Genomic DNA, 18,375 nt, shown 5'->3' with positions numbered 1-18,375 from the left:
GTTCAGTGGACCCGCCACTGTATACCTGTTCTGTTCAGTGGACCCGCCACTGTATACCTGTTCTGTTCAGTGGACCCGCCACTGTATACCTGTTCTGTTCAGTGGACCCGCCACTGTATACCTGTTCTGTGAACCCGCCACTGTATACCTGTTCTGTTCAGTGGACCCGCCACTGTATACCTGTTTAGTGAACACGCCACTGCATACCTATTGTGTTCAGTGATCCTGCCACTGCATACCTGTTCTGTGAACCCGCCACTGTATACCTGTTCTGTTCAGTGGACCCGCCACTGTATACCTGTTCTGTTCAGTGGACCCGCCACTGTATACCTGTTCTGTTCAGTGGACCCGCCACTGTATACCTGTTCTGTTCAGTGGACCCACCACTGTATACCTGTTCTGTTCAGTGGACCCGCCACTGTATACCTGTTTAGTGAACACGCCACTGCATACCTATTGTGTTCAGTGATCCTGCCACTGCATACCTGTTCTGTGAACCCGCCACTGTATACCTGTTCTGTTCAGTGGACCCGCCACTGTATACCTGTTCTGTTCAGTGGACCCGCCACTGTATACCTGTTCTGTTCAGTGGACCCGCCACTGTATACCTGTTCTGTTCAGTGGACCCGCCACTGTATACCTGTTCTGTGAACCCGCCACTGTATACCTGTTCTGTTCAGTGGACCCGCCACTGTATACCTGTTTAGTGAACACGCCACTGCATACCTATTGTGTTCAGTGATCCTGCCACTGCATACCTGTTCTGTGAACCCGCCACTGTATACCTGTTCTGTTCAGTGAACCCACCGCATCAGTGCGCATACCTGTGCAGTTAAGTGAACCCACCTACCTACGTGAGTGCACGCAGTGTGATATACCACTCCGTGCATACCCAATATGGACAAAACAGGTAGAGGAAGAGGAAGAGGTAGTGGCAGAGGCAGAGGAAGGCCACCCGGCAGGTCTGCGCGAGGTCGTGTAAATGTAATTTCGTGTGGACCTGGCCCACAGTACAGTGCTCGGAAGAAGGCACGTCCCATCACCTCCCAAGATTGTCAGGACGTGGTTGAGTATTTAGCGACACAGAACACCTCATCTTGCTCAGCCACCAGCGCTACTACTAGCACCACTTCCGCTGCATTTGACACTTCGCAAGAATTATTTAGTGTTGAAATCACTGATGCACAGCCATTGTTGTTACAGCCAGATGAATTTTCACCAGCTAATATGTCTGAGTTACGCGGCAACACTATGGATGTAACGTGTCAGGAGGATGAAGGACCTACTGATGGTGCAAGTTTGGATTTGTCTGAGGCAAGCGAAGCTGGGCAGGATGACTACGATGATGACTGTAATAGGGATCCTCTGTATGTTCCCAATAGAGGAGATGAAGAGGGGGACAGTTCAGAGGGGGAGTCAGAGAGTAGTAGGAGGAGAGAAGTTGCTGAAAGAAGCTGGGGCAGCTCTTCGTCAGAAACAGCTGGTGGCAGAGTCCGGCACCATGTATCGCCACCTATGTACAGCCAGCCAACTTGCCCTTCAGCATCAGCTGCTGAGGTCCCCATAGTGCCCACATCCCAGGGTGGCTCAGCGGTGTGGAAATTTTTTAATGTGTGTGCCTCAGATCGGACCAAAGCCATCTGTTCGCTCTGCCAACAAAAATTGAGCCGTGGAAAGGCCAACACTCACGTAGGGACAAGTGCCTTACGAAGGCACCTGGAGAAAAGGCACAAACAGCAATGGGATGGCCACCTGAGCAAAAGCAGCAGCAGCACACAAAAGAAAAGTCACCCTCCTTCTCCTCTTCCTCCTTCAGGTGCATCATCTGCTTCTGCCGCTTTCTCCCTTGCACCTTCACAGGCACCCTCCTCCACTCCGCCTCTGCCCTTGAGCGGTTCCTGCTCCTCTGCCCACAGCAGCAGTCAGGTGTCCGTGAAGGAAATGTTTGAGCGGAAGAAGCCACTTTTGGCCAGTCACCCCCTTGCCCGGCGTCTGACAGCTGGCGTGGCGGAACTGTTAGCTCGCCAGCTGTTACCATACCGGCTGGTGGACTCTGAGGCCTTCCGTAAATTTGTGGCCATCGGAACACTGCAGTGGAAGATGCCAGGCCGCACTTATTTTTCGAGAAAGGCCATACCCCAACTGCACCGTGAAGTTGAGAGGCAAGTGGTGTCATCTCTTGCGAAGAGCGTTGGGTCAAGGGTACACCTGACCACGGATGGCTGGTCTGCCAAGCACGGGCAGGGCCGCTACATTACCTACACAGCCCATTGGGTGAACCTGGTGGTGAACGATGGCAAGCAGAAAGCGGCGGACCAAATTGTGACACCTCCACGGCTTGCAGGCAGGCCTCCTGCCACCTCCTCTCCTCCTGCTACATGCTCTTCGCTGTCCTCCTCCTCCTCCTTGGCTGAGTGGCAGTTCTCCTCTCCAGCTACACAGCCCCAGCTCCGCAGGGCCTATGCTGCATGCCAGGTACGACGGTGTCACGCCATCTTAGACATGGCTTGTCTCAAAGCGGAGAGTCACACTGGAGCAGCTCTCCTGGCTGCTCTTAAGAAACAGGTGGATGAGTGGCTGACCCCGCACCACCTGGAGATAGGCAACGTAGTGTGCGACAACGGCAGCAATCTGCTTGCCGCTTTGCATATGGGGAAGCTGACACACATACCCTGCATGGCACATGTCATGAATCTAGTGGTTCAAAGATTTGTGGCAAAGTACCCTGGCTTAGCGGATGTCCTGAAGCAGGCCAGGAAGTTCTGTGGGCATTTGAGGCGCTCTTACACAGCCATGGCACGATTTGCAGAAATTCAGCGTAAAAACAACATGCCGGTGAGACGCCTCATTTGCGATAGCCCCACTCGCTGGAACTCGACCCTGCTCATGTTCTCCCGCCTGCTAGAACAGAAGAAAGCCGTCACCCAGTACCTCTACAACTGGAGTAGAACGAAACAGTCTGGGAAGATGGGGATGTTCTGGCCCGACAACTGGACACTGATGAAAAATGCATGCAGGCTCATGCGGCCGTTTGAGGAGGTGACCAACCTGGTTGTAAGGCTTGGTGGTGTATTCTCCACAGTCAGCATGCAACGCATGAGCTGGCGTGGAGGAGGTACACACACTAGCACAAGGAAACAGGCTATCCCTAGTATAGTGGAGGGGAGGACTGACTCCAATAGGAGATTGTGGCGCACAGAGCCGGTGCAGATCTGACAGCCACAAACAATGCTTTCGTTATAACGTCTCAGCGCAAAGTAGCGCTGAGCGCATAAACCAGAACCGAGGAGATCAGGACAGGTAGACAGAATGAACGCTTGCTAGCTAGCGGCTACTTAGCGACAGCAAGCGTCCAAAACCAGACAGACTGGAATGAGGCAGCCAATGCGATGCGGCGATGGCGTGCCTCACAAAGACAGGACAGGATAGTCAGAAAATAGCAGGATTAAGATAGATGAACGTAACACAGATAAATATACAATAAGTATGTTTTCCTAGCGTATTACAATTACAGCTATCAATGAAACTATTTGTAACGTCTGACTAACATATGTATATATCGTCAATGAACCGATATATGACATAAGCAGGAACGCTGACTAGGAATGGAGTAACACAGGGAACAGGACTCAGAAGGATTCGCTATCTCTTCGCAGAGATGAACGCAATCCACAAACGGTAACAGAACAGGATTCAGAAGGATTCGTTATATCTTCGCAGAGATGAACGCAATCCACAAACAGTAACAGAACAGGATTCAGAAGGATTCGTTATCTCTTCGCAGAGATGAATGCAATCCACAAACAGAACCAGGAGCAGGGTAACTACCTCAGCACGGGTGGTCACGGTACGCGCAACCTACCAAAACGTGCTGGAAAGCTGACTAACTGCACACAGGATATAAACAGTTCGTGTACGTATACATCAGCGACACTGATGTATCAACGTAACACAAATACAAGGAAAATAATAAACGTGCTGGTATGCATATATATTGGCAATGAACCAATATATGATGCAAAGACCAGCAAAGTATCTTTATAACAAGAAACACGATCGGGGGCTAAAGCGACAGCAAGGCAGGCTTAGGCTGAAGCTATGAAAACCCAAGGAAACCCTGCAGGAAGCAGATCTTTATACTGAGGTCATCCAATGGGAGCAGACATGCAGATTCCCACACAGGTGAATGATAATCAGTCACAAGCTGACAGCAGGGAAAGACAGACAAAGCTATGCAGCTTGCATGGAAAGACATCAGAACTGCCTGAGCTGCAGCACTACTACTTCCAGCAACACCTGCTGCAGCAGCGATCATTACACTGGTGAGCCGCAGTGAGGGCACCATCAGCGACTTAATTCCCTACGCGTACTTCTTGGAGCGTGCTGTGCGTAGAGTGGCGGATGAAGCTGCGAATGAGCGTGACCAGGAACCGTTACGGCAGGAACAGGCATGGGACCAATTTTCATCAGACCCAGCTGTTTCCTCAACACCTGCGGCAGCACAGAGGGGGGAGGAGGAGGAAGAAGAGAGGTCGTGTGCAGAAGACGAGTCAGACTCAGAGGATGATGAGCAAGGTGTTTCTTTGGGGGAGGAGGAGGAGGAGGAGAAGGGGACAGCGGCAGGAGAACAACCGCAGCAGGCGTCGCAGGGGGCTTGTGCTGCTCAACCTTCCCATGGTATTGTTCGCGGCTGGGGGGAGGAGGTTGACTTACCTGACGTCACTGAGGAAGAGCAAGAGGAGATTGAGGGTACTGGATTCGACTTTGTGCAGATGTCGTCTTTTATGCTGTCCTGCCTGTTGAGGGACCCCCGTATAAAAAACCTCAAGGGGAATGAGCTGTACTGGGTGGCCACACTACTAGACCCTCGGTACAGGCACAAAGTGGCGGACCTGTTACCAACTCACCGGAAGGTGGAAAGGATGCAGCACATGCAGAACCAGCTGTCAACTATGCTTTACAATGCCTTTAAGGGTGATGTGACAGCACAACGCCAGCAAGGTACCACTGCCACTAATCCTCCTCCCGTGTCCACGCAGTCAAAGACAGGACGCTCCAGCGATCTCATGGTGATGTCGGACATGCGGACGTTCTTTAGTCCAACGCCTCGCCGTAGCCCTTCCGGATCCACCCTCCACCAATGCCTCGACCGGCAGGTAGCCGACTACCTGGCCTTAAGTGTGGATGTAGACACTGCTGTGAACAGCGATGAGGAACCCTTGAACTACTGGGTGCGCAGGCTTGACCTGTGGCCAGAGCTGTCCCAATTTGCCATCCAACTTCTCTCCTGCCCTGCCGCAAGCGTCCTCTCAGAAAGGACCTTCAGCGCAGCTGGAGGCATTGTCACAGAGAAGAGAAGTCGCCTAAGTCACAAAAGTGTTAAGTACCTCACCTTTATCAAAATGAATTAGGCATGGATCCCGGAGGGCTGCTGCCCGCCCCAAGACTAAGTCAGTCCCCGCACACACAGCATCTCTGCCTGCACGCCGTGTGACTGGCTGCCTGGCCTGCCCCAAAAAGACTAAGTCGCTCCCAGTCCCTCCTCACAGCATGTCTGCCTGCAGGCCGCTTCACTACCTTCTCCGCCACCACCAACAGGGTCCGGGACTCCAGGCGGATTGCTGAATTTTTTAGGCCGCTGCTAGCAGCGGCCGCTGTAATAATTTTTATGGTGCGTGTACATGACTGCCTAATTTTTCTGGCTGCACTGAGGGCAGCTGCAACAACAAAAGAAAAGGCATGTACATGCGCCCATTCCCCTTCGTGATCATTACCTTGCCGTGGTGAAGGGGCTTGCGTATCACAATGAAGCAATGACCGGCGCCTAGATGAGTGTCTCGGGGGGCACACAAAAGATAATAAGGTCGTTGCTTCATTGTGGTCAGACCAAATTTGATCAGCTGGACAGTCACTGTTCTGTCATTCAGCTACATCAGCCAGGCCGACCATATGGGCTGTAAAGCCACCAAAACCTGCACTCTCGCCATGGTGCGCACCAGTCCAGCACGGCCGTCACTAGTACAAACAGCTGTTTGCGGTGCGTTACACGGTGAGTTTGGTGTGTCAGTGTGAAGCAGTACCTTAATTACACTACCTGATTGATGTATACACATGCAAGATGTTTTAAAGCACTTTAGGCCTGTCATTTAGCATTCAATGTGATTTCTGCCCTTAAAACGCTGCTTTGCGTCAAATCCAGATTTTTCCCGGGGACTTTTGGCGTGTATCCCACTCCGCCATGCCCCCCTCCAGGTGTTAGACCCCTTGAAACATATTTTCCATCACTTTTGTGGCCAGCATAATTATTTTTTTTTTCAAAGTTCGCATCCCCATTGAAGTCTATTGCGGTTCGCGAACTTTAACGCGAACCGAACGTTCCGCGAAAGTTCGCGAACCCGGTTCGCGAACCTAAAATCGGAGGTTCGGCCCAACTCTAACAAATAGGAGTACCACAAAACCTAAAACAAACTGTAGAGTAGATTTAGACAAATCGAGGCAACTTATGGGACAGCTTAAAGGGTACCTGAGATACCCTTCAGGCTAATCGGTCCCTCACTGTCCTCCGCCACCATCTGGATCTTCCACTACGGGCCCCAATTATTTGGCCAGTCGGGGCCAGCAGATGAAGTCCGGCCGCGCGTGTCCCACCGTCCACTGTACTGCACAGGCACAGAACGCTTCCAACAGCGGGAGAGCAACAGGGTGCGCGCCCATGCCGCACATGCGCTCTACTCCCCGACTGGTCGAGTAACCGGGACCCGTAGCGAAAGATCCAGACAATGGAGGGGGACTGGGAGGGGCCGATTAACCTGAAGGGGGCTGGAGAAAGCCCCAGGTGTGTATAATGTTTTTCTTTCTTTACATTTCAGAGATTTACTTTAAGAGGAATTGTAGTAAAACTAACGTAAAGAATAAATGTGCAATGTGTGTGTTTCTTTTTAACAATGTGTATTTATAAAATATTTAATCAGTGCTTACCTATTTTTTAAAAGTTTTCCTCACCCTTATTTACATTCCAAAATTTTATCCCGGGGGGCCATATCTTTTGGCTGGTTTCACACTTGTAACCATCCTTGCGGTGCAATGAACGCATCGCACCACAACGCTAAAAAATAGCTTTCGGAGATTACCGCGGTAATGCACGGTAATCTCCCTTCTGGCTGAAAGCCAAACAGGAAGTGATGCTCTCTTCCTGCGGCGGACGGTAGAATTGCACGGAAATGTATTGTCAAAATACGCTTCTGTGCATGCGCAACGCAAATACATGCGAAGAATAGTTTTAAAATATGTGGGGCGCCATAGACTTACATGACTTCCGGTCGCCGCATGTTACCGTGCATGCTGGACATAAAGGTGTGTATGCTCCAGCGTCAGCCGAATGGCAAAATGAGGTCTTCCGGGGCATCACACCACACCAGGTAAAAAAATTCTGAAAACAGTGAATATAATGCATCATAATGCATGACGGTGAATATATCTGCCAGAATGTTCTGGGGGAGAATTCTGAATAGCTAAACAGCCCAGGCTAAGCATCACATACCAATACACAACAATAAATAGATAAAGGAATGTAAAAGTGTAAATCCTGAATCGTTTTCTAGAGTCTACTATGTGTCACTACAGGGCCTCTTCAAGACTCCCACCAGAGCTTGGGGGAAGTTCATGTGTCATCTCATCTGTCTGGGTGACTCTGGCTGCACCATTTCAGCACCAGGAACTGTCCAGCACTCACCTAACAACTAGAGATGGTCAATGAGATGAAAATCAATGCAAACCAGATGCAAATTGTATGGAACTTGGAACTTGTTTTTTGTTTTTTTTTTAACGCATACAAAACGCACTAAAACGCAATACCTCTCATTATGTGTGTTTTAAATGTGTTTTGAAAAAATATGCAGCAAGACCAGCGGTTTTAAAAACGCACATTGCAGAACGCAAACTAATGCGTTTTTTCATGCATTTCAAGTCCAGTATAGTATCAATCTACACCATATTAATCAAGAAGAAAACGCTGCCAACAAGTCTAATTGGACATATCTTTCTATCTGAATGACCAAGACCATAAATACATCATATAATCATCAAAAAATAAATTAAAGTGCTCAAGGTAAGGTAAGTAGATCAAGGCCGACCATACAGTTCGACACGTTTCGTGAAGGACAAAGCTTCACTTCTTCAGGAGTTGTTCGGCTCTTGGAAAATAAATCATCATTTCCATCAGAGATACCCTTAACCACTTCGGGACTGGCCGCCTAACCCCCCTTAAGGACCAGGGCATTTTGCGGTGGAGGGGGGTGCGCGCGTTTGGGGTGGTCGGGCTGCCGGATCCCGTCTGTGGTGTGCTGGGCTGTGTGTCCCCCATGGAGGCAGGTGTCCCCCCCTGTATCTGGAAGCAATCACTCACCTTCCAGGCTCCAGCGATGAGCCGCAGAAGCCACCTCTTCTCCAGCCGGCATCTCCGCTCCAAATGACGCTCAGGTCAGGCCGCGGCTTGATGACGTCATCAAGCTGGGACCCGGCGCTGACGTCAGACGGAGCGGAGATGCCGGCCAGAGCGGAGGGGGGCGCCGATCATCGCTGGAACAGCAGGGGGTGAGTAGATCCTCTTCTTTTTCCCCCTGCCGCCACCGCTGTCAAAGTGATCACTACGATCCGACGGCGATCGTAGTGATCACGTGATCAGCAGCCATACGCGATGGCTGCTGATCACTCGGGAGAGATATCAGCTGTCATATGACAGCTTAATCTCCCCCTCCGGGTGCGCACGATTGCGTCGGGAGCGGTTCTTTAGCGCAGGCGTTGAATGAACATCCGGTCAGAAGGGTACCACCACCTGCCGGACGTTGATTCAACCTACGGCGGTCCCCAATAGGTTAAGGAAAAGGGTTTTTTCCAAATTACTTATTTATAAACGGTAACCTATTTCAGTCTCCTGCACATCGTGATTCACTTAGGCCTCTTTCAAATCTCCTGCACGCGTTGAATAGCCTGCAGCGTATCGTTGGGAATCTGTGGTATGACGCAATCAGCAGCGGTAACTATTAATTGAACCCGACGGGAAAACGCCAGCTCCCGGCGTTTCAACACTCCCAGGTGCGTCGAACTGCGACGCACCGAAACGCAGCGTCGGGTGTGAAAGGTAAAATGAAAGTCTATGGACTTTCATTTTACCTTGGCTAAACCAAAGAATTGCCTTTGTGTTGAAACGCAGGAAAAGGGCTCTGGTGTGAAAGCAGCCTTAGACTTACAGACCTCCACCTCAAAGGGTAAGGTTGTTTAGTATGCTGTAATTCAGTACAAACACAAAAGGTCTGTCGATAAGCAAACATAGGTCTTCTCCCTTCTCTCCTATTTCCCTACACCTATCATTAACACATTAAAGAGACAATTCACATACGAAATAGAGTAGTGGGGCGATGGAAGGATGGCACCAAATTAGGCGTGTCAAAAATATGTGGAGACCGAGATAACCCTCATGGAGGCTGGCGTAGCGCCTGGCATAGCGCCACATCTGACCGGTAAACCACCTCACCTGTGGATCATTGCTTTTGTATTCTGTGTCTGCCGGAGACACTGTTCCTAATCGCCCCGCCCAATACATCAGGAAGAAGCCAATCAAGGCCTCAGCACCAGCATACATTTCATCTCTGAGCAATTTACTCGTTTCGTAAGAATTCTGCAGAAAGAAAATGACACTTTTAAGGCAAAATTGCTCCTCGTCTCGGCACGTCTCCCTTGGCTGCATTATACGGAGGGAAAAGTTTTTAGTTTTATAACTTCTTATTTGTTGGTGTATCTGTTTGCTAAAGTGTGGGTCACGGTGACTCGGAGAATTGTGTCTCTCAGACACGCTGTAATCTTGAATTTATGGGCTTTGTTTCGCTTTTTCGCTTTTAAGTTCTAAAAAACCCCAATGTGGTAATAGAGAAGATGGCATCAAAGCCGCCGGCAGCTATTGGCTTTATCTGGGTCGTGACACTTTTGACCGGGAAAAAAATAATTTATATTATTTACTTTCCTCACTTGGAAGGAGTTTGCGGCCGGGGCCTCTGTGATGGGGGATTGAGCCGGTGACATAAACGGTCATTCTTGGCAGGAAAATGATACACAAGAAGCAAGATGACCGATTGGAAAGGATTCAGGATCCGAAAATAGAAATGTCTCCGTATTTGGACTTCTGCATTGTATGTAAAAGAGCCCAAATTCCTTTTTTCCTCAATAGGCCGTGATAACAAAAATCCTTAAAGAGAAACAGACTGTGAGCCTGTACCATCTGAGCAGCGAGCACCCACGGTCTGGAGATAGAGACATTGGAACACAGGTAGACATGGAAGCCCCAGGAGGAGGAGCTGTGCAGGCAGTGTGACCAGGGGGTCCTGAAGGATGAGGCCCACTTCCTGCCACACTGCAGCAAATACTCACCTGTGAGGACCGCCCACTTCCAGAGACTCTCCGCCCACATCTTAGATTCCACCTCCACAGGTAAGGAGGAGAGGAAACTCTACATCCTACCGGGGGAAGTGGAAACAACCGTGCAAAAAGGGGCCCTGTCAACAACTGAGAGGAACATGATACCCTATGGACTGTATACCCCTTATACTGCCCCCTTATATCCTCGGTATCTTTGCTCAGTCGGCGCATGCGCAGTGCAGATGCCCATGCTCCCCATCTCGCTCCCAGGTCGCGCATGCACAGTAGGCCCAAACTGACCACTTAAGGAAGATCCATGGATGGTGGAGGATGGCGCTGAAGGAGCGATCAGGCCGGTGGGGGTTGTAGGAATCCCCAGGTATGTATGATTTTTTTTTTCTAATTATCTCTGGTTTCCTTTAAGCTCTCCTTGGGCAGCCTGATGGCGAGCGAATCTGAATGGCGCACGCAACTAGAAATTGGACTAATCAAACATACCAGGAATTGCATAGAATTCGCCAAATTTCAAGTTGCATACAATTTGTATTACATTTGCATGCAAAATGGGAACTAGCATCTTATTGGGCCATCTCTACTCTTTGATAATTTTCCACATTTTACAAGGGCAGATTTTACATCGATTTATCCGTTTTGTCAGAGTTCAACCATAAATTCAAAAAAATGTCATGCTCTAAAGAGAAATACGAAACAAAACCACTTACAATTGACAAGCCGGACCTCGCATGGCCCGACCCGCTCATTAGGATGACCTCACTGTAATAGGTAGCCAGGGATTCGTGTAATTCTCAATGTGACTGGGAAGCAGTAATGCGATCCGCGAGTGACCTGCCAGTAATCGGACTTCTCTTATTACCACAGCAGAAAGCCGAGACAGAAAACCAGAAGGGATCAATGGTCGAAAAATGGAGTTTGACTGATAAAATGAAGCCCGGAGCAATTAGGGTTGTTTGTTGGTGAGTCATAAACATTGGCTTGTATGAAACCGAATAAAATCTCTGAAATGGCCTGTAAGTGAATGTATGAAAACGTCGTCACATGCGTGTGTCTACAGGCAGGACATTACCGTCTGCTTCCCGCTATTAACTGAGAGTGAAACCTAACACGCACATCAAAGAGCCCAACCAAGCTTGTCTGCATGTAAACCAGCCATATGATTTAACCTCCAGAGTCCTGTCAGAAACATGGCAGCTTTATTGAAGGGAAAACATGTTTATAGAGTGCCCATGCCTCTTACGTTAGGTAAAGGAGGAAGAATTTAAAGGGAACCAGAGACGAAGCACCCTTGTGTATTTTACCATATATCTCAGTAAGGACATTAGAGAAAACACTTACCATGCTCTCTGTTTCATCCTCACTGTAAAAGTGTCTGTTATCAGCTGTGATAAGAATCCTGGACTGAGAATTCAGTCTGGCTTTGCAGGGAATAATTATAACTGAGTCATTATAGCAGAGCCACAAGGGGGCAGGCTTGGGCTTGAAAAGACACCAAAGAAGACAGACTCAGCTATAATCTTTCTGTAGCAAAGCCAGACTGAGTGCTCAGTCGGGGATTCTTATCAGAGGTGATAACAGTCATATTAAACAGAGAACAATGAAACAAAGAGCAGATTAGGTGTTTACTGTCATGTTCCCACTGATTTATAAGGTAAAATACAAGAGGGTGCTTCATCTCTGGTTCTCTTTAAAGAGAACCAGAGGTGAGAGACATATGGAGGCGGACATAGTTATTTCCTTTTAAACAATGCACATTGCCTGGCAGTCCTGCTGATCCTCTGCCTCTAGTAAACCATAGACCATAAACAAGCATGCAGATCAGATGTTTCTGGGAAAAATTTGACAAGATTAGCTGCATGCTAGGTTCAGCTGCTGCAGACCAGAAAGACCAGCAAGACTGCCAGGCAACTGGTATTGTTTAAAAGGAAATAGATATGGCTCTCCAAATGTTTCTCACTTCCAGCTCCGCGGGACCAGAAAAAGCAGTTTACTACATCAGAAGTTTACGATATCAGAACTGGTTATACATTGTATATTTACAAACGCATTTGCTGGGACCTGAGGTCTGAGTTTACTATATCCAGAAGTTTACTATATCAGAGTAATGAGATTCTACTGTAGAAACTGTAGAAGTCAACCCCTCACTGCCAATCAGATGTGAGTGGTGATAGCAGCCCCTGACCTATCCCTCTTAAGGGGCCCATACACCTAACGATTTCCCCGCCGATATACAGCAGATTCGATCACTGTGATCGAATCTGCTGTGAAATTGTTGCGCAAACGCTGACAGAACGATCGATTTCCGTCCGAAATCAGTCGAGCCGTCCGTGCAGAAGATTTTTCTCGATCGCCAGTGGGTCGGGAGTGCGTCAATAGCGGTGTTCGAATGCCCGACGACCGACGCAATGCAGCGGCAATACATTACCTGCTCCATCCGCCGCGTGTCCCCGCTGTCACCGATGTCTTCTTCTCCGCTGGGTTCCGCGTTCCGGTCCGGCTGGCTTCACTTCCTGTCCCGGCAGGAAGTTTAAACAGTAGAGCGTCCTCTACTGTTTAAACTTCCCCGGACAGAAAGAAGTTAAGCCAGCCGGACCGGAACGCGGAACCCAGCGGAGAAGAAGACATCGGTGACAGCGGGGACACGAGCTGGACGGAGCAGGTAATGTATGTGGGGGGGGGGGGGGGGGGAGGAAGGCAGCGGCAGCACCACCACAGATTGTGATCGGTTTCATGCTGAAATCGATTCACAATCTGTTTGCAGTAAAGGCAGCCATACGATCCCTCTCTGATCAGATTCGATCAGAGAGGGATCTATCTGTTGGTCGAATCTGATGGCAAACCATCTTTAGTCTTTTGATTGGTGGAGTAGGGGGCTACACAGTATGTCATGTGGGGACAGGGATAGTGATGATCGTGACTAGCTAATTACGATTACGCACATTTTCGTCTACATTTTCGCAATTATGCCTATACGTAATTACAATTTATAAATTTGATTTTGCATAGTCATTTGCAATTTTGCATAATATTTTGCATAATTTTCGCGTAATTTTGTCCCGACTTTGGCAGTGAATAGCAGAGCCACCATACATGCTATTGCTACCAAAATTGCCACATATGTTGAAGGACAACCGAGGTGACATGTGACATGACTAGATAAAAATGTGTATGTACAGTGCCTAGCACACAAATAACTAGGCTGTGTTCCTTTTTCTCTTTCTCTGCCTGAAAGAGTTAAACATCAGGTATGCAAGTGACAGTTTCTGTCTGGGTCGGGACCGGGTTAGACTATAGCATAACCCTCACTGATAAGTAATTACAGCCATAAAACACTTTCCTGCCAGTAAATAGCTTCTGAGAGCAGGAAAGAGATAAATAGGGTCAAAAATTCATAGATTTGAGCTCTGGCATACTTCAATAAAGGTGTCATTGAGCAGAGACAATGAAACAGTAAAAACTTAAAAACTAGTTATGAATATAAAATAAAACTGTGGTCTATCTAAAAAAAAGTCATGTTTAGGAGAAGGAGGATAGATACAATTGTTTTTCACATCAGTTCATTTTCACCTCGGATGTCCTTTAAGGAGAATAGTGGGTACAAGATAAAAGAATTTTCCAAAAAGACCTTGTAGTTTTTGAGAAAATCGATTGTACCAATGCAAAGAAAAAGTGTTTTTTAAACTCCGAAAAATGACAGTTTGAAAACCATTTTTTTTTAAATCTATTTTCTCAAAAACTGAAAAAAATTTTTTTTTACCTGTACCCATTATTCTCCTTAACATATATAGCAATAGCCTGTACGGGGGATTTGCTATTAACCACTAAAGTCGGCACAAAATTACGCGACATTTCGTAAAAACAAAATATTTTAAAAATTACGCCATATTATGAAATATTACTATTACATACAAAATTAATTTTGATTTTCTCTGAAATTTATTTGTTTAATTATTGATATAGCGCTGACATATTACACAGCGCTGTTCAGAGTATAATGTCTTGTCACTAACTGTCCCTCAGAGGGACTTACAATCTAGTCCCTACCATAGTCATATGTATGTATCGTGTAGGGCCAATTTTTTTGGGGGGGAAGCCAATTAACTTATCTATATGTTTTTAGGATGTGGGAGGAAACCGGAGTGTCCGGAGGAAACCCACACAGACACGGGGAGAACATACAAACTCCTTGCAGATGTTGACCTGGCTGGGATTTGAACCGGGGACCCATCACTTGCAAGGTGAGAGCGCTAACCACTATGCCACCGTGCTGCCCATTAACACCTAATAGTTATAGTCTGTTACTACCGTATATTCTTGGTTTGTGTGTTACACTCTTCAAGTAACTATCACTGAAAGTGACCATACCAAATAAAGGGTCAGTGCCATTTATATTTGAATGATATTCAAATATGATATGTCGCATTATGATTACGATGCGTTATTGTGAATTTCGGTGCAAAATTTCATATGCGAAATTTCGGCCCACCGCTGACAGGGAGTACATTGTCAGCTCAGTATGGGTGTTTCTGGAACGTGATAAAAGGGTCCCAGGAAACGTTGTTAGGGGAGAGATCAGTTTCAGCTGCAGAGTCCAGGACAACTGAGGTTGTCCAATCAAAGAATGGGGTTGAATGGCCCTTAAACTTGAGAACCCCCTCAGTTGAGCAAGGAGCGGGTTTAGAGCATTTTATAACTAGGCTAGGTGGTGTGTGTGTGTGGGGGGGGGGGGGGGGGAGGATTAATAAGATAAACGTCCTGAAGCTGAGCTTTAATTTTCTTCAGAAGATAAGTAAATGAGAAAAACAAAAAACATAGGGTAACAGAAACCCCTAAAAAGTTGTGTTGTGTTTTTTGGAGGGGAGGGTTATGTAACAGTGTGATACAAAGGATGAGCTCTTGCCTGGTCGGAGGCAATGTTACAGTAGAAACATCAGTCATGTTTTATTACTATTGACAATGTCTGTGTCTGTAATTTACACCAAGCAGGGGTATGACAGCCGGCGGAGACTAAGCTGATTACTACTTATTCATTTTATTTCAATGTGCTTTCGTCTTTTTAACCTGCACAACCTTTGTTTCGCAATACAACCCTGACCTTGTTCATCTTACTGAAACTCTGTAGAAAATGGCCACAATTGCCTGCCAAACGGTCGGTGCTACCATGGGGCAACCTGGCCCATTGCTGTCTCCCCAGGTCCCCTCGGGGTGGCCCCTGCAAAGTCTTTTGGCAGCCAAGCAACTCCCGTGATCATACTGACATGCTACTCCTTTAGTCCGTTCCCTCTCATCTTCATTCCTGTTGGTCGCATCTTCTCAGTGATCCATTGAATGTAATTTTGTAATAAGGGGAGGTCGGATCACTGAGAAGAGACATCCGGTGAGGATGAAGACAAGAGCACGCAGATCAATGGAGAACTATGCAGGGACCCCAGGAACACAATAAAGTTGGGCAGAGATCTGTGGAGGGCCTGGCAGATGGCTCGTTAGCCATCGGGAAAGGGGTCGGGGGGAGGGGTGGGCAGATTACTTTGGTCCCCATTGTTGCTAGAACTGGCCTTTCCACAAAAATGTGCATCAGGCATTAGCACAAGTCAGTGCAGTGGTGGGAAACCTAAGGCACGAGTGCCAGAGAGGGCACTTTGAGCTCTCAATCTGGTCATGCACCACTAGCCGCCACTACTTTAAAGCACAAATTTGCAGAGAGGTGATGTGTGTATTCCAGGAGGTGTTCACTCACCCACCAGGAGGAGGCTAATTGCTGCATTTCATTTGTGGGGGTAATGTGCTGCTATGATTTGTGGGGTAGCTGCTGCAGTTCATTTGTGAGATAATTGCTGCATTTCTTATGTGAGGTAATTGATGCAATTCAAATGTGGGGGTAATGTTCTTGTATGATTTGTGGGGTGGCTGCTGCAATTCATTTGTAGGTGTAATTGCTTCTTTGCATGTGTGGGGTGAATTTCAAATGTGGGATGGCTGCTGTATTCCAAATTTGGATCGATTGCTGCATTTTAATTGTAGGATGTCCTTGAATGTATGATTTTTCTTTTGCCAAACTAAAACCTAAGAATCCAGTATAAATTGCTGTGTTAGCACTTTGTGATCAAGTGAGTTTTGGGTTGCAGTTTTGGTACTCTGTCTCTAAAAGGTTCGACATCACTGGCACAAGTCATCAGCTACCACTACATGTTGCCACTTATACAAGACATCTCTATTTGATTGTAAGAGTCTTCCATTGGATGATTAAGTTTCCCAAGGAATGAGGTCATCTGACTACCAAAATATACTGAATGACAAAAATATTCCATCAGTGAATTTCTTTTTTTTTTCAAATATTTGCAGATGACAACGCTAGGATTCATCAGACCCAAATTGTGAATTAGTGGTTCATGGAGACATAATTTCCTTATATGGATTGACCACCACAGAGTCCAGACCTTAAAGTGAACCTTAAGTGTCCCAAAAAAAATGAGTTTTACTCACCTGGGGCTTACCTCAGCCCCCTGCAGCTGATCGGTGCCCACGACGAGTCGCTCTGATGCTCCGGGTCCCGCTGGCGGCCACTTCCGGTTTCGCCGTCAGGACTCGTCAGGCTGGGGAACGCGGCTGATACTACGCGTTCCCAGCCAAAATAGCACCCCTATGCGGCCATATGTCCGCATACGGGTGCCTATGCGGACATATGGCCGCATAGGGGTGCTATTTTGGCTGGGAACGCGTAGTATCAGCCGCGTTCCCCAGCCTGACGGGTCCTGACGGCGAAACCGGAAGTGGCCGCCAGCGGGACCCGGAGCATCAGAGCGACTCGTCGTGGGCACCGATCAGCTGCAGGGGGCTGAGGTAAGCCCCAGGTGAGTAAAACTCATTTTTTTTGGGACACTTAAGGTTCACTTTAACCCCATTGAAAATCTTTGAAGTCTGCTGAGAAGAACTTTACGCAACTGTCTGATTCTCCCATCATCTCTTCAAGACCTTGGCAAAAAATGAATGCAATTCTGTATGGAAATACATTTTTTGACATTTCAGAATCTTATGGAAATGATGACACAGCGAATGCTTGTTCCATTAAATTCGTATCTTCATGTAGCCATCAGCTGTGTACAATAAAAGCACAAAGAGTAAATTGTTATTGGAATAATTATTTGGCAATCCCTCCCACAGGAAGGTTTTCTAGGCTCCCACCTTCTTTGCCTATGCCTAAATATGGCCATAGACTTTAAGAAAACCTGTAACTCAAAAAAGTTCCCCTCGGGGAGGGGGGGGGGGGGGGGAGGGGGGGTACTCACCTCGGGTGGGGCAAGACTCTGGATCCTATTGAGGCTTCCCCGTCCTCCTGTGTCACACGGCGGTCTTGCTCTGGCCCTCCGAACTGTAAATATTTACCTTCCCGGCTCCCGCTCAGAGATAGGTGGAAATAGCCGATCGCTGTCGGTCTGCTCTACTGTACAGGCGCAAGTCTCCTGCACCTACGAAGTAGAGCGGACCCAACAGAGATCGGCTATTTCCGCCTATCTCTGTGCTGAGAGCCGCAACAGCGCCCCCGCTAGAACCAGAGAAAGTAAATATATCAAGCCTTGTCAGGCTTGTCGAGCCAGGATTGTGGGACGCTTCAGGGGAGCCAGCGCTGGACTGCCTGCAGCTACAGGGATTGGGGAAGCCTCCTTGGGACCATGAGGCTTTCCCCTCCCGAGATAAGTACCCCCAGGGGACTTTTCTTTAGTACAGAGTCTCTTTAAGGAGCTTAAGGAGGTAAATTTTGGGAAGAGGGCATGTTTTTGTTTTTGTTAGGTGATGGGAGTGCAAGAGTGAAAGTTCTGCCCCCCATTCTTCCCCAACAGCAATACTTTCCTATCAGCGCAGTTTTGGAATAAGCTGAGCCCTTCTGGAGTTGAGTGGAGTTAACTAGCGCAGCAATTGTTTCACAGGCATGTTTCTGAGGTGTGCAACGTG

The 18,375-nt window shown here is 47.8% G+C and overlaps 1 long non-coding RNA gene across 1 annotated transcript in view; it reads left to right on the top strand.

Annotated features, from left to right (window-relative positions):
* Nucleotides 1–16,856, top strand: part of LOC137517882 (uncharacterized) — a 39,566-nt gene extending 22,710 nt beyond the window's left edge. Inside the window, exons 2-4 of the long non-coding RNA XR_011020705.1 lie at nucleotides 11,290–11,384; nucleotides 14,546–14,663; nucleotides 16,768–16,856. This is a non-coding gene — a long non-coding RNA (uncharacterized lncRNA). The remainder of the gene's footprint in view (nucleotides 1–11,289; nucleotides 11,385–14,545; nucleotides 14,664–16,767) is intronic.
* Nucleotides 16,857–18,375: the final 1,519 nt, after the last annotated feature.

The sequence above is a fragment of the Hyperolius riggenbachi genome, chromosome 5, assembly GCF_040937935.1.
Source record: "Hyperolius riggenbachi isolate aHypRig1 chromosome 5, aHypRig1.pri, whole genome shotgun sequence".
In the NCBI taxonomy this organism is placed as follows: domain Eukaryota; kingdom Metazoa; phylum Chordata; class Amphibia; order Anura; family Hyperoliidae; genus Hyperolius; species Hyperolius riggenbachi.
This window is presented reverse-complemented; position numbering and strand designations above follow the sequence as displayed.